At 47.0% G+C, this 13,397-nt stretch overlaps 1 protein-coding gene and 1 long non-coding RNA gene across 6 annotated transcripts in view; one reads left to right on the top strand and one right to left on the bottom strand.

Annotated features, from left to right (window-relative positions):
• LOC147016630 (protein FAM78A-like) overlaps positions 1–13,397 on the bottom strand; it is a 61,799-nt gene that overhangs the window by 35,609 nt on the left and 12,793 nt on the right. The window lies entirely within an intron of this gene.
• Positions 1–13,397, top strand: part of LOC147016631 (uncharacterized) — a 109,897-nt gene that overhangs the window by 340 nt on the left and 96,160 nt on the right. For both annotated transcript variants that reach the window (XR_015049129.1, XR_015049130.1), the window contains exons 2-3: positions 966–1,033; positions 7,570–7,647. This is a non-coding gene — a long non-coding RNA (uncharacterized LOC147016631). The remainder of the gene's footprint in view (positions 1–965; positions 1,034–7,569; positions 7,648–13,397) is intronic.

The raw sequence follows: 13,397 nt of genomic DNA on the forward strand, positions 1-13,397 counted from the left end.
TGTCTGGAAAGAAGAACTGGAAAATATAAGTATTTTTCATGCCTCTGCTGCTGGAGGTGCTAGGTTCTTGAGATGTTCAGGTGTTAGGTTTTTGGGCTTTTGGGATGTTAGGTTAGCATTTTGCAGACCATAACTCAAGTTAGAAGCATGTGATGTCTCTCTTCCACTTCTCTGTGTCTCTGTCTCTGTCTCTCTCCTTCTCTCTCTCTCTTGGTCCCCCTTTCTCTTTCTCTCCCTCTCTCTCTCTCTCTCTCTCTCTCTCTCTCTCTCTCTCTCTCTCTCTCTCTCTCTCTCTCTCTCTCTCCCCTTCTCCCCCCCCCATCCTTCTCTCTCTCTCTCTCTCTCTCTCTCTCTCTCTCTCTCTCTCTCTCTCTCTCTCTCTCTCTCTCTCTCTTTCTTGATCTTTAATTTATCTTGTGACCTTCAATTGAGATCAAAAGTAACAGTGGCTTGACATCTAAGGTGGGTGGGGGAATATCCATCGATGCATTTGCATCAATTTATACTTTCTAGTAACGAGTTCTTTGCTATAATCAATGAGTCATACGAGTGACCAATTCTGAATATAAAAGCACCAAATCTTTACTATCAGAGAAGTCAAAAAAGACGACACCAAAACAATGCTTATCTGCTTTACTCTGAAGGGACTACAGGAATGTATTTTGTGCCAAGTCTTGTTTGGTTTGGATAAGTTTAAGTACAAAAGCTCAGCAGGTCAAAAACATTGACTTCATGACCAATTTTTAACTTTGACCTGTATTAAATGGAAAGGAAGACACGAGCTGAATATCTGCCTGCTTTTTTCAGGCTCGTGGCAAGATATATTTGTGTAGGTCTTGTCCACATTGGTGAAATAAGAAAGGCATGTAGGCCAAAAGCCTTAATTTCACCACCAATTTTGACATTTGACCAATGGAATTTTTTTTTTTAATGACACCAGACCAATGTATACCCACTTTGCACAGCAGGGGCTGTGCCAAGGTATTTTTGTGCCAAGTTTTCTCTGGATTGATTGAAGCAGAAATCCTTGCTGGTGAGTAACCTGACTTTATGTCCCTTTTTGACTTTTGACCCAGCTGTGGATTCTAAAGATTCGCACGAAACAAATGGATGTCAACTTAAATATGTCGGGGATGTTCTACGGCATCGTTTTACCAATTCTTCTCTGGATTGGTTGAAATACACATGCACGGCATAACAAAAGCAGCCAATGACATGCATAGAGTACACAATAAAGAGTTTTCATCACAATTAATAGACCAATAAAAGTTTGCACATTTTGAAGCTGTTCTTAGACAGGATCACACTAACAATGCAAACTTGAATTACATACAAAAACACAGAAAAGATAATTAAAGTTTAGGGCAGCACAATGCTACATTCAACAATCAATATTTGAGCAATCATGTCATAAAGCTCATGTTGAACAACCACTTTAAAGATACACATTCAAACTACAGTTGTGTTTGCTTACTCACACTGGAACACTCAGGACACCAAACCCCCTTCTCGCAGGCAATCGCGATATCACATAAGAACCCCAAAATCCCAGAGCACCTCACTTCGAGCACGCACGCACGCACGCACACACACATATGTATATATGTATTTACACATAGTGTTATGGATTTCAAAAAAGGATCCGACTAATGCATACAACAGTCAGTGCCTCAGACAGTTATTTCCAGAAATGCACATCCAGGATAGGTCAGGTCAGGTATGGGAGCATGCACCAGAGCAGCGCGTCGTTGCATTCACTTCCGCCGGGTACTGCAGGGACCTCCGTCTGGCCATCCCCCAGGCAGATGCCAGGCCCATCCCAATCTCCTTGAGATGCTGATCAACCTGCTGCAACCATGTGGCATATGGTCAGCCCATTGGCCGCCTCCACTCATGAGACTCCCTCGCTGAGAGAATTTGATGAGCAGGATCAGCGTCAGGAAAACGAGCTACATGTACATACAGCCGCAGCTGACGCTCATGGACTATGCAGGGAAAATCTCATTTGAGTCTCTCTCAGCAACCGCTCGTTGGACACAAAGTCCGACCAGTGAGAGCCAAGGATTCTCCGAAGAGACCTGGTACCAAAGGAATTAAGTCTCCGTCTCAGATCCTTCATCACAGTCCAAGTCTCACATCCATAGAGCAAGAGTGGAAGCACCAAGGACCTGAAGACTCGGACTTTCATCCTCCCGCATAGGTACCAGCAGCACCACACCCCATTATCCAGTGAATCCATGACTCCCCAGGCTCGACCGAGACGTCTTTTGACCTCTGACTCACAGCCAGCAGAGACATGAATATCGCTGCTGAGGTAAGTGAATCTCTCCACGACCTCAACATCCTCACCACAAACAGGCACAGATAGGACAGCAGCATCCAAGATGTCATTGAAAGCCTGGATCTTAGTTTTGACCCAGGAAACCCGTAATCCCAACGGCTCTGACTCCTCACTCAGCACCTCGAGGGCCCCCAAAAGGATATCTAAAGTCTCCACAAAGATGACTGCATCATCTGCGAAATCAAGGTCAGAGATCTTGACATTCCCAAACGATGCAACGCAGCTTGATCTCTCCAACATCCTCCCTAGAATCCAGTCCATACAATTGCTGAAAAGTGTGGGGCCAGTACACACCCCTTACGAACTCCAGTAACAACTGGAAATAAGTCAAAGATGGTACCACCATATCTCACATCACTCTCAGTACCAGAGTAGAGTTCAGACATCAGATCGATCAGTTTTGGTGGTACCCCACGAAGGCCAAGAATCCTCCAGAGGGCATCCCGATTCACTGAATCAAACGCTTTACAGAGATCAACATAGGCTGCAAGCAGCCCCTGCCGAAACTCTTGTCTGCATTCGGGGAGGATCCATAGAGCAAGGATATGGTCAATCGTTGACCTCTTTGGTATAAAGCCTGACTGCTCTGGACACTGGTGCTCAAGCAGATGGTGGAAAACCCTATCAAGACTTATCCGAGCAAAGACCTTGCCCGGCACTGAGAGCAGCGTCACCCCTCGGTACTTGTTGCAGTCTTGGAGATCACCCTTCCCTTTCCAGAGAGGAACAACAAGGCCCCTCTTCCAGTCAGTTAGGATGATGCCTGTGTTCCAGGCAGAGCACAGAACTGCATGTAACGACACGAGTGCAGCATTTCCACCAGCCTTGAGAAGTTCAGCATGGATGCCACAGATCCCTTGAGCTTTACCCCATTTCAACTGGTTCACCGCAGCCTGTTTCCACAAGCGAAGGTGGACCACAGTTGATTGGAGGGTCAGCAACAGGGACTGTAATACTCCTGGCATCCAACTCGACAGCTGGTGGATCAGCCTGGTACAACCGCTCAAAGTAACCGGCCCAGCAGGCCTTCACTTCTGACTCCTCTGTCAAGAGCCTACCACCCTCTGCTCTCACTGCAGTACACCAAGGGATGGGCTTGGATGAATGCAATGTGCGAGTTCCCCTGTCAGCAGGATGAGAATCACTTGACCACAGGTGATGCTCCACTCCCTCACAGATTCCTCGCACATAGGCCTCCTTGTCCACCCTTAGCGCACGTACAGTTTTACTCCTCAGCTCCCAGAACATCTCAGCTCTGCCATTCAGCCTGGCCCTGTGACTCTGGTCAATGGTATCCAGTGTCCCTTGAGAGACAAAATTCTTCTTTGCCCTTCGGTGAGTTCCAAGACATCCACTGGCAACATCAATGACGGTGGTCTTGAAGGTACTCCACAACTCTTCAGGACCTCCCAAAGCACCCAGACCACCAAAATCTCCACTCAGCTTGTTCACAAACTCCTCAGCTTGACCTTGTTGAAACAAGCCACATGTCGTGTACTCATGTGGCTTGTTTCATCCTCTCATCCTTGAGCTTGCCAACATCCAGCCTCGGCTGGGATGGTACCATTCTCCTGGATTTAAGGTGCAACTTCAGAGTTGTTACAACAAGCCGGTGGTCAGTATTGAGGAACTGAGCACTCCGGTAGACCCTGCAGTTCTGGATCATCCTCCAGCGACCGTCAACGAGGACATTGTCAATCTCCTTTGCCACACCGCCAGCGTTGGAATACCAAGTCCAGCGATGAGCTTTTGGGCGCTGAAACCATGAACCAGCCACCCTAAGTCCATGACTTCTTGCAAAGTAAAGGAACTTAGTACTATTCTGGTTCATAGTTCCAGACCCATGGGAACCAACACATGTCTCATAACCACTATGATCTCGCCGCTATCTGGTCTCCGAACCTCAGAGAGTGCTACAGTACTGATGTCCAAACGCTTGAGCTCAGATAATAACAGAGACAGGTGGTCATCCTCTCTTAGGGATAGGACATTCCAGGCACCCACCCGAAGGGACCGCCTTAGGTTAACCCAAGGAGACCGCCGTCTGGTGGATGACGCCTCAGCATCACTCCGACACACTCTCCCGCAATCTGACCCGAGAATGTTACCCTGTAGTTTCCCTCCTATCATCAAAGATTGGGAGTCCCGAAGGCTTTGCCCCAGTCCCGTCATCCGGTGAGCTGCCCTGCGAAGGGAAGCTGCACAGGCGGTACTCCCACGGAGTGGGTTTTCAGATTTCTTTGCGTTTTTGTGTTTTGCGGAATGAAGGGTTTTACGGTGGCTGGAGTGCAAATCCTGCCACCAACCTCCTAATAAGAAGTAACCCAACTGCAGGAGGACGTCCGCAGACACAGTTGGGCACGAGATATGGATGGCCGTTGGCTCACAAGGAGCTCCTCCGCCCTTTGACAGGTTTTGGTTTTAATCCGGCTGCTTGTACATAACCGAACACCCTCCTCACCAAAAAACCTGGTGGGGGAGATGGTTTAGTCGACGACAACCCAACCATTGAACACGTTAGTACAGGTTTACATGATACCTGTTGCAAGTCCCAGATCGAATCTGGCCTGACCTGACATACAATCAGGCCTGTCCTGGTCCAGGACCATCCCCTTGTCTGGTGGGATTCTAACTTTGATGCATTGGAGAAGGGTATAGAACAGATTCCCTTTCTAATAGGATGGCCTTTTCCTCTTTACGACACGTTCATGAACGAGAGATAGCCATTAGCGCAAAGGAGGCTGGTTCGACCCCCTTTCCATCAGGATACATTGGCTTGGAGGTAGATGATTTATTTACACTTTGGTCTTGCAGGACATTTGATTAAGCACACTGCGGGCTTTTCCTGAGTAGTTATTCTGACGGTCAAATATGACTGTGGATCATCTACCTCACCCACCTCTCTTTCATCGATGTTTGACGCCCCGTTCGGCAGCTCTATGGACACTAGCTGGCACTTGTTTGTGTCTGACTGAATGGAGAGGTGATGGTTGTTGACGTTTTGTGAGCGCTTCACGTTTTCGCTCGGTAATTCTGGCAAATGGCTGCTTTCTGCCGTTCATCCAGCGCCCCAAACATGGCATCGTAAGCCAGGCCCATGTTGATTTGGGGTTGCATCTCGCTCTGGTGAGGAAGGAATGATCTCGAGGTTGACAGTTGGTCACATGCAATGATGCGCCAATAGGCAATGTGGACTTGGCTGAAGTCTGCTTGAGGCTCCACCCACACTGGTCGTCTATAAAAAGGATGGGAGGACCGCTTTTCTGACAGTTTTGTGACAGCTGGGTGACGGTTCCTTTCATCTCCAGTCAGTTGCAACAGTCAGTTGGTGACAGCTGGCTCCAACTCCTCACAGTGCCTTACAGCTTCTTACAGCTGTCCGTTGGTTACGGCTCCTGATAGCTCCTGGCGGTGGGTTACGGTTGGACCATTCCTGCTGGTTCTGCTCGTACCTGATTCTTGGCATCCATGGTTCCTGGGGGTGACGACGTGACGTTTATTGGTGTTCAAGCATGGTTGCGAGTGGGTGCACGGCAAGGCAGGGCGCAAGCAGTGGACCAAAGCACGCTCACACATTTTGGGACATTTTTTACACATGATGACTTCTTCCTTGGAAAGTCGAGACCGGATTTCTTTCCCCACCTGAATAATCTGCTGGAGACCTTTGTCTCATGTTTAATCATTAAGTAAATCATAATAAGTATCTGCTCTTTGTCTCTTTTTCTATCAATGCCCAGTTAATTCTTTATTTGCTTGAGATCATTTTGATTGATTTGAATTTACCTTTTTCACTACAAAGAAAGAAAAAGTTCTTCAGTTTATTTATTTTTTCTTTATTATAAATTCCTTGTTGATGTTTTAACCTGTCCGTGCTTGTCCTTTCCTTCCGTTGATCCAGCATGGTCCGAACCTAGATCGACTGTGAGGAAGTTCCCAAATTAATTATCCTTTCATAGTCGGCATGCACCAGCGGTAAACGCTCAGCCGTCCTGATTAAGATCTAATCAAAATAAGATTGGTGCATTGCCGAGGGCGCGCTCCCTGTTCAAGAAGCCACGTGACCTCAAGTTAAACAGCAAATTAGAAGGTGAACACTGGAACTCGTGGTTAACTGATTGGCGTTCGTGGTTGTAAAGCAACCCACTGCGCCACAAAGTTAATTGTGAGCTGTGGCCCCAGGTCCGACACTTCCGAGGAGAAACGAGGATTAACCCCCTCATAATACATTCGGTAGCTGTGGTGGTGACAAACTGGTGTCAGGAGTGGGATTGTTCGAACCTCCTGATTAACAAACTGATGTTAAGAGCGTGAAATTCGAATCCTGATCAACAAATTGTTGATCAGGAGTGGGATATTTGGACCTGTGTTGCGCTTCACGCACCTCAAAATTCAGAGCTGTACTGACTTGATTTTATTGAAATTTATTGGTGCGGATAATGGCGGACCAACACGGGCAGGTCCCGGTGGGCCATGTAGGCGATGTAAATATGGATAAGGAATTGATCCAGGACCCGCATGAAGTCGCAATGGAGGGTGAAGAGGAAGCAATGGGAGAGGTGGAAAATAACTCCCACCTTCTGCCTCAGGAAAATGCAGCGCCAATAACGCAGAACGGTGGGTTATCGCAGCCAGTGCAGCCCAAGAATGACACGATGTTGTTCATGAGGAAATTAATGGCACAAATAGTGATGATGGACCAAAACAACAGCAGCAGAAAAATGGACGAAAACAGCAGCAAAATTGATGTGATGAGCAGAGAAATGGGAGTGTAGGATCGGTGTCCGGGAAGAAGTGAGGGAGAGCAAGGCCAGGCTGATGGGACAGATTGGGAACACAACAAAGGAGGTAAAAGGACTGATGAGAGGACAGAATGAATTGAAGGAACAAATGGAGAAGAACACAGGGGCGATAAAAGAGCGAGGAGCTGCCCAGAAAGAAACAACAAAAGAGATGACTGCAATTAAAAAAGAATGTGAAATGGTACACGAGGGACTGACGAAGAGAGTGGAGGAGGTGACACAGACGAACGGGAAATGTGAACACAAATAGAAACAACGAAGGTGACGTTAGAGGGGGAAATACAAGGGGTGCATCGGGAATTAACAATGGTTAAAGAGGAGGTGGATGAGGTAGAAATCGAGAAAATTGAAATTAAAGCAAAACAGGTAGAAACAGGTGGTAGAGTAAAGGAGAATACTATAGAATGCATGGACGTGTTGTATTTACAGCGTGACAAAGTGCTCAAGGATCAAGCGAAGAGGATACAGGTCCTTGAGACAATCCGGGAGGAGGTGAGTATAGTGAAGGTGAGTCATGGCGAGACCGGGTACGTGCATGATGTGATTGGGTGTGTGTCCAGCTTGGAGGGGGAATAAAGAACCCAGGGTTTCTTGGAGTGATGAGGAGGCATGGAGTGTGTGCTGAGTGTACAGAGAGCAAGCGTGACGGAGTGCGTGCCAGGAACGAGTGGTGTGGAGTGCATGAGTGGGTGTAAAAGCGCAGAGCATGCACTGACAGACGGTGGTAGCTGTTAGCTTGACTGACAGGAGTGAGCTCTCCATGTGTTCTGGTCTCGACCATGGAAAATTTATCATGGACTTGGGATCCACGCCGGCCCTGCAAGGTACGCTTGCACAGCACGTCCGTGAATGTGCATGATCCGTGTCTCACAAACCGCCCAAGCACGGATGATTGCTTGGTTTAGTGACAAATGATGAGGGGCTGGCAAGTAAATCCTCCATGACAGATAAATCACTGGAGCACGGAGGGTGAAACAAAAGGAATTTGGCTGTAATGTGTTTTTCCATAGGAACTAAGTGTGCAATATGCATGGTGCACCCGGCATGAGCAATGGGCATGGTGAGCACGGCTGGGTTCCCCGTGGGAAAACCCTAATGCCCAGTGGCAAAAATGCAAAAACAAATTGGTTGGCGACAGACATGTGGCTGAGCACATCTGCGGACACCTCAATATGTATATATATATATATATATATATATATATATATATATATATATATATATATATATATATATATATATATATATATATATATATATATATATATATATATATATATATATCGAGGTCATTGTTGTAGACCAATAATGAGGTCAGTCTTAAAATGGTGCTTTGAAGGATACCAGCGTCAAGAGAAGGATCGAGAAAGAGAAAGCCATTAAGAGCAACCCGTCAATTCCACTCATCAATAAAAATCTGGTGAACATTCAAAGAGGGGTCCCCAAATACCATTAGCAGACAGCTTGGAAAGTAACGCTGAATGCCAGATAGTCGCAGAAGCTTGAGAGGTGTCACAGTGATGATCATGGTCTCCTGTGAGAGATTTCATTCTTCCACGTTTATGCGGTTGGATTGAAAAGAGTGACATATCCATGGTAGAATTACGCAGACAGAAATCAAACTGATAATCAAAGACAAGAGAGTTGTAAAAAAGGATCATGCCTGAGGTCTGCAGCAATAAGAGATTCTATCACTTTGCTCATGATGGGGAGAAAGTCAGGTCAGGTCAGATTAGATCTGTGACTTGCAACAGATACCATATAAACCTGTACTCACCTGTTGCATGGTCGGGTTGTCAGTGACTAAACTGTCTCCCTCACCAAGTTTCTTGGTGAGGAGGGTGTATGATATGGGCACCCAGGAGGATGAAGAACAAAACCTGTCAAAGAGCTTCTTCGGAGGAGCTCCTTGTGAGCCAACGGCCATCCATATATAGTGCCCAACTGTGTCTGCGGATGTCCTGCCGAGGTTGGCTTACTTTATATTAGGAGTTTGGTGGCAGGATTTGCACTCTGGCCACCATAAAACCCTTAATTCTGCAAAACATTCGAAAAGCATTTTTAAAATCTGAAAACCCACTCTGTGGGAGTACCTCCTGTGCAGCTGCCCTTCGCAGGGCAGCTCACCGGATGACGGGATTGGGGCAAAGCCTTCGGGACCCCCAATCTTTGATGATAGAAGGGAAACCACGGGGTAACCTTCCCGGGTCAGATTGCAGTAGTTTGTGTCGAGCTGGTGCTGAGGTGTCGTCCACCAGACAGTGGACTCCTTGGGTTAACCCGAGGCAGTCCCTCCGAGTGAGTGCCGAGAATGTCCTATTCCTAACATAGGATGATCACCTGTGTCTGTTATCATCTGAGCTCTGGTGTTTGAACATCAGTATTGCAGCTCTCTCTGAGGTTCGGAGACTGGATTGCGGCGAGATCATGGCGAGTGGTTACACCTACAATTGGTCCGGTCGCTCTGATGGTTAACATGCCCAACGAGTTGCTGTTGCTGTGTCCAATACGCTGACTTCAATGATAATTGACGTAATGCCGGTCAACGAGCGTATTATGAAACCAAGGATTGGTCACTCCTTGGGTGTCATTTCCCTGGTCTCTGTGTACGCTCTGAATGAGGTGAGTGATCTTACTGTGAAAGATGCATTCTTTGCCATGATCAAGTCTGTGGTTGATCAGTGTCCCAGGCAAGATACTCTTCTGGCCTTGGGGGATTTCAATGCATCGAATGGAACTGATCGGGATGGTTACGAGACGTGTGTCCATGCCCACGGGTCTGGAAGAGTAAACCAGAATAGCACTAAGTTCCTTGACTTTGCAAAAAGTCATGGACTTAGGGTGGCCGGTTCATGGCTTCAGCATCCACAAGCTCATCACTGGAATTGCTATTCCAACGCTGGCAGTGTGGCAAAGGAGATTGACCATGTCCTCGTTAATGGTCGCTGGAGGATGATCCAGAACTGCAGGGTCCACCGGAGTGATCAGTTTCTCAATATGGACCACAGGCTGGTTGTTGCTACTCTGAAGTTACAGCTTCAATCCAGGAGAATGGAACAATCCCAGCCTCGGCTGGACGTTGGCAAGCTCAAGGATGAATGGGTAGCAAAGGAGTTTGCAAACAGGCTGAATGGAGATTTGGGGTGGGGGGGGGTCTGGGTGCTTTGGGCGATCCTGAAGAGTTGTGGAGTGCCTTCAAGACAAACGTCCTTGATGTTGCCGGGAGATGTCTTGGAACTCACCGTTGGTCGAAGAAGAATTTTGTCTCTCAATGGACACTGGATATCATTGAGCAGAGTTGCAGGGCCAGGCAGAATGGCAGAGCTTAGTTGTTTAGGGAGCTGAGGCGTAAAACTGTACGTGCACCAAGTGTGGACAAGGAGGCTGATGTGCGAGGAATCTGCGAGGATGTAGAGCATCACGCGTGGTCAAGTGATTCTCGTCCTGCTTACAGGGGAATGCGCACATTGTGTTCATCCAAAGCCATCCATCGGTGTATTGCAGTTAGAATGGGCTCTTGACAGAGGGTGGTGGGCTCTTGACAGAGCAGTCTGAAGTGAAGGCCCTCTCGGCCGGTTACTTTGAGCGGCTGTACCAGGCTGATCCACCTGCTGTAGAGTTGGATGTCAGGGGTGTTGCAATCCTTATTGCTGACCCTACAATATATTGTGGTCGACCTTCGTTTGTGGAAACACAGGCTGTGGTGAACCGGTTGAAATGGGGGTAAAGCTCCTGGGATCTGTGGCATCCATGCTGAACTTCAAGGTTGGTGGAAATGCTGTACTTGAACTGCATTGCATGCAGTTCTGTGCTCTGCTTGGAACACAGGCATCATCCCAGCTGACTGGAAGAGGGGCCTTGTTGTCCCTTTATGGAAAGGGAAGGGTGGGCAGGATTGGAACAACTACCAAGGGGTGACACTGCTCTCAGTGCTGGGCAAGGTCTTTGCTCGGATAATTCTTTATAGGGTTGGCTACCATCTGCTTGAGCACCAACACCCAGAGCAGTCAGGTTAACAATTTACCGTATATTTGCCCTTCAGGTCCTCACCAAATGCAGATGAGAGTTTGCAGCCTATGTTGATCTCTGCAAAGCGTTTGATATAGTGAATCTCGATGCCCTCTGGAGGATTCTTGGTCTTCGTGGGGTGCCACCAAAACTGGTCAATCTGATATCTGAACTATACTCGAGTACTGAGAATGCTGTGAGATATGGTGGTCCCATCTCTGACATATTTCCAGTTGTTACTGAACTTCGTCAGGGGTGTGTACTGACCCCCACACTTTTCAGCACTTGTATGGACTGGATTCTGGGGAGGATGTCGGTGAGATCAAGCTGCGGTGCATCGTTTAGGAATGTCAAGATCTCTGACCTTGATTTCACAGATGATGCAGTCATCTTTGCGGAGACTCTGGATATCTGTTTTGGGGGCCCTCGAGGTGCTGAATGAGGAGTTGGAGCCGCTGGGATTAGGGGTTTCCTGTGTCAAAACTTTCATTAGCAGATCCAGGCTTTCATTGACATATTGGATGACGCTATGTTGTCTGTTCCAGGCGAGGATGTTGAGGTCACGGAGAGATTCACTTTCCTTGGCAGTGATATTCATGTCTCTGCTGGCTGTGAGCCAGAGGTCAATAGACATCTGGGTCGGGCCTGGAGAGTCATGGATTCACTGGATCATGGGGTGTGGTGCTGCCGGTACCTGTGCAGGAGGACAAAAGTCCGAGTCTTCAGGTCCTTGGTGCATCCAGTCTTGCTCTATGGATGTGAGACTTGGACTCTGACCAGGGATTTGAGACGGAGACTTAATTCCTTTGGTACCAGGTCTCTTAGGAGAATCCTTGGCTATCGCTGGTCGGATTTTGTGTCCAACGAGCGGTTGCTGAGAGAGAATCAAATGAGATTTGTTACCTGCATATTCCGTGAGCATCAGCTGCGGCTGTGTGGACATGTGGCTCGTTTTCCTGACGCTGATCCTGCTCATGAGTGGAGGCGACCAATGGGCTGACCATGTCCCTCATGGTTGCAGCAGGTTGATCAGCATCTCAAATAGATGGGGATGGGCCAGGCATCTTCCTGGGGGATGGCCAGACGGAAGCCCCTGGAGTTCCGGCGGAAAGTGGACGCAGCGATGTGCTGCTCCGGCACATACTCCCATACCTGACCTGACCTGGAGAAAAGGTCGATTGGTTGACTGGATCAGACTTGGAACCTTTCTTGTGAACAGAGATAACACTTGCAACTTACCAAGATGAAGGTAGGAGACCATCTGAGAAATACCTGGAGAAGCATGAGGAAACAAGAGAGGATAAGTCCAAACCAAATTGTTGAGGATTACATTGCCAATGTCAAAAAGACCCTTTGCCGAGGTGTTCGGATTGACTTGGAATTTGTCAATCTCACTGCGAGAGAAGTCCATGAGAGCAATCTGTAATTAGGGAAAGGAAGGGATTGGAAATTTTGGTATTTTCTGCAAATAAAAAATGTGTTCAGATATTTTTTCAGTTTTGAACTTATTCGGTTTCAAAAAAAAAAAGTTAAAAATTTTTTGGATCCTCGTGGAGGATCTCCAAGTCTTACGTTGTTGTTCTTGTGGACTTTTTTGTTTCACAGCCTACAGTTTTCATCGAAACTTCCTGAAGCTCGGCGTATATATGAAAAAATACCCTACGCAGACAGTAACCATCTCCGATTTTGAAAATTCCTCCGAGAAAAAAAGTTATGACGTCAAAATATCTCCGCCAATGGAAATTGCCTAAAAACTCATCTCTGAAACTAGGCAAGCTTTTTGAATTCTGTTTGAGCGAATCGAACAGGGCATTAGCAGAGATGAATTATGGCACATATGATACATCACTATGACGTCATATCAATTTAAATGATGTTATTCCTATTTTTTGACATTTTTTGTTTCTCAACCCAGAATTTTCATCGGATCTTCGTGAAACTTGCCATGTATATGCAGAAAGCCCACGCGCAGGGAGTAACCATCTCCGATTTTGGAAATTCTTTCCAGAAAAAAAGTTGACGTCATAAAATCGCAGCTCATGGAAATCGCCTATACCATTATCTCCGAAACTAGGCAAGCTGTTTGAATTTTGTTGGCAGGAATCAAGCCGGGCATTAGCACAGATAATTTATCGCAAACCTGATACATCACAATGACGTCATATAATATTCGTTTTTATGACGTCATTATTAAGAGGACGAGGATCTTTGCTCATTCGAGCTTGTTTAGTTTTAAAAAAGTTTTTTTT

Source organism: Eptatretus burgeri, chromosome 11, assembly GCF_056783735.1.
Source record: "Eptatretus burgeri isolate ZD-2024b chromosome 11, Ebu_testis_v1, whole genome shotgun sequence".
Classification (NCBI taxonomy): domain Eukaryota; kingdom Metazoa; phylum Chordata; class Myxini; order Myxiniformes; family Myxinidae; genus Eptatretus; species Eptatretus burgeri.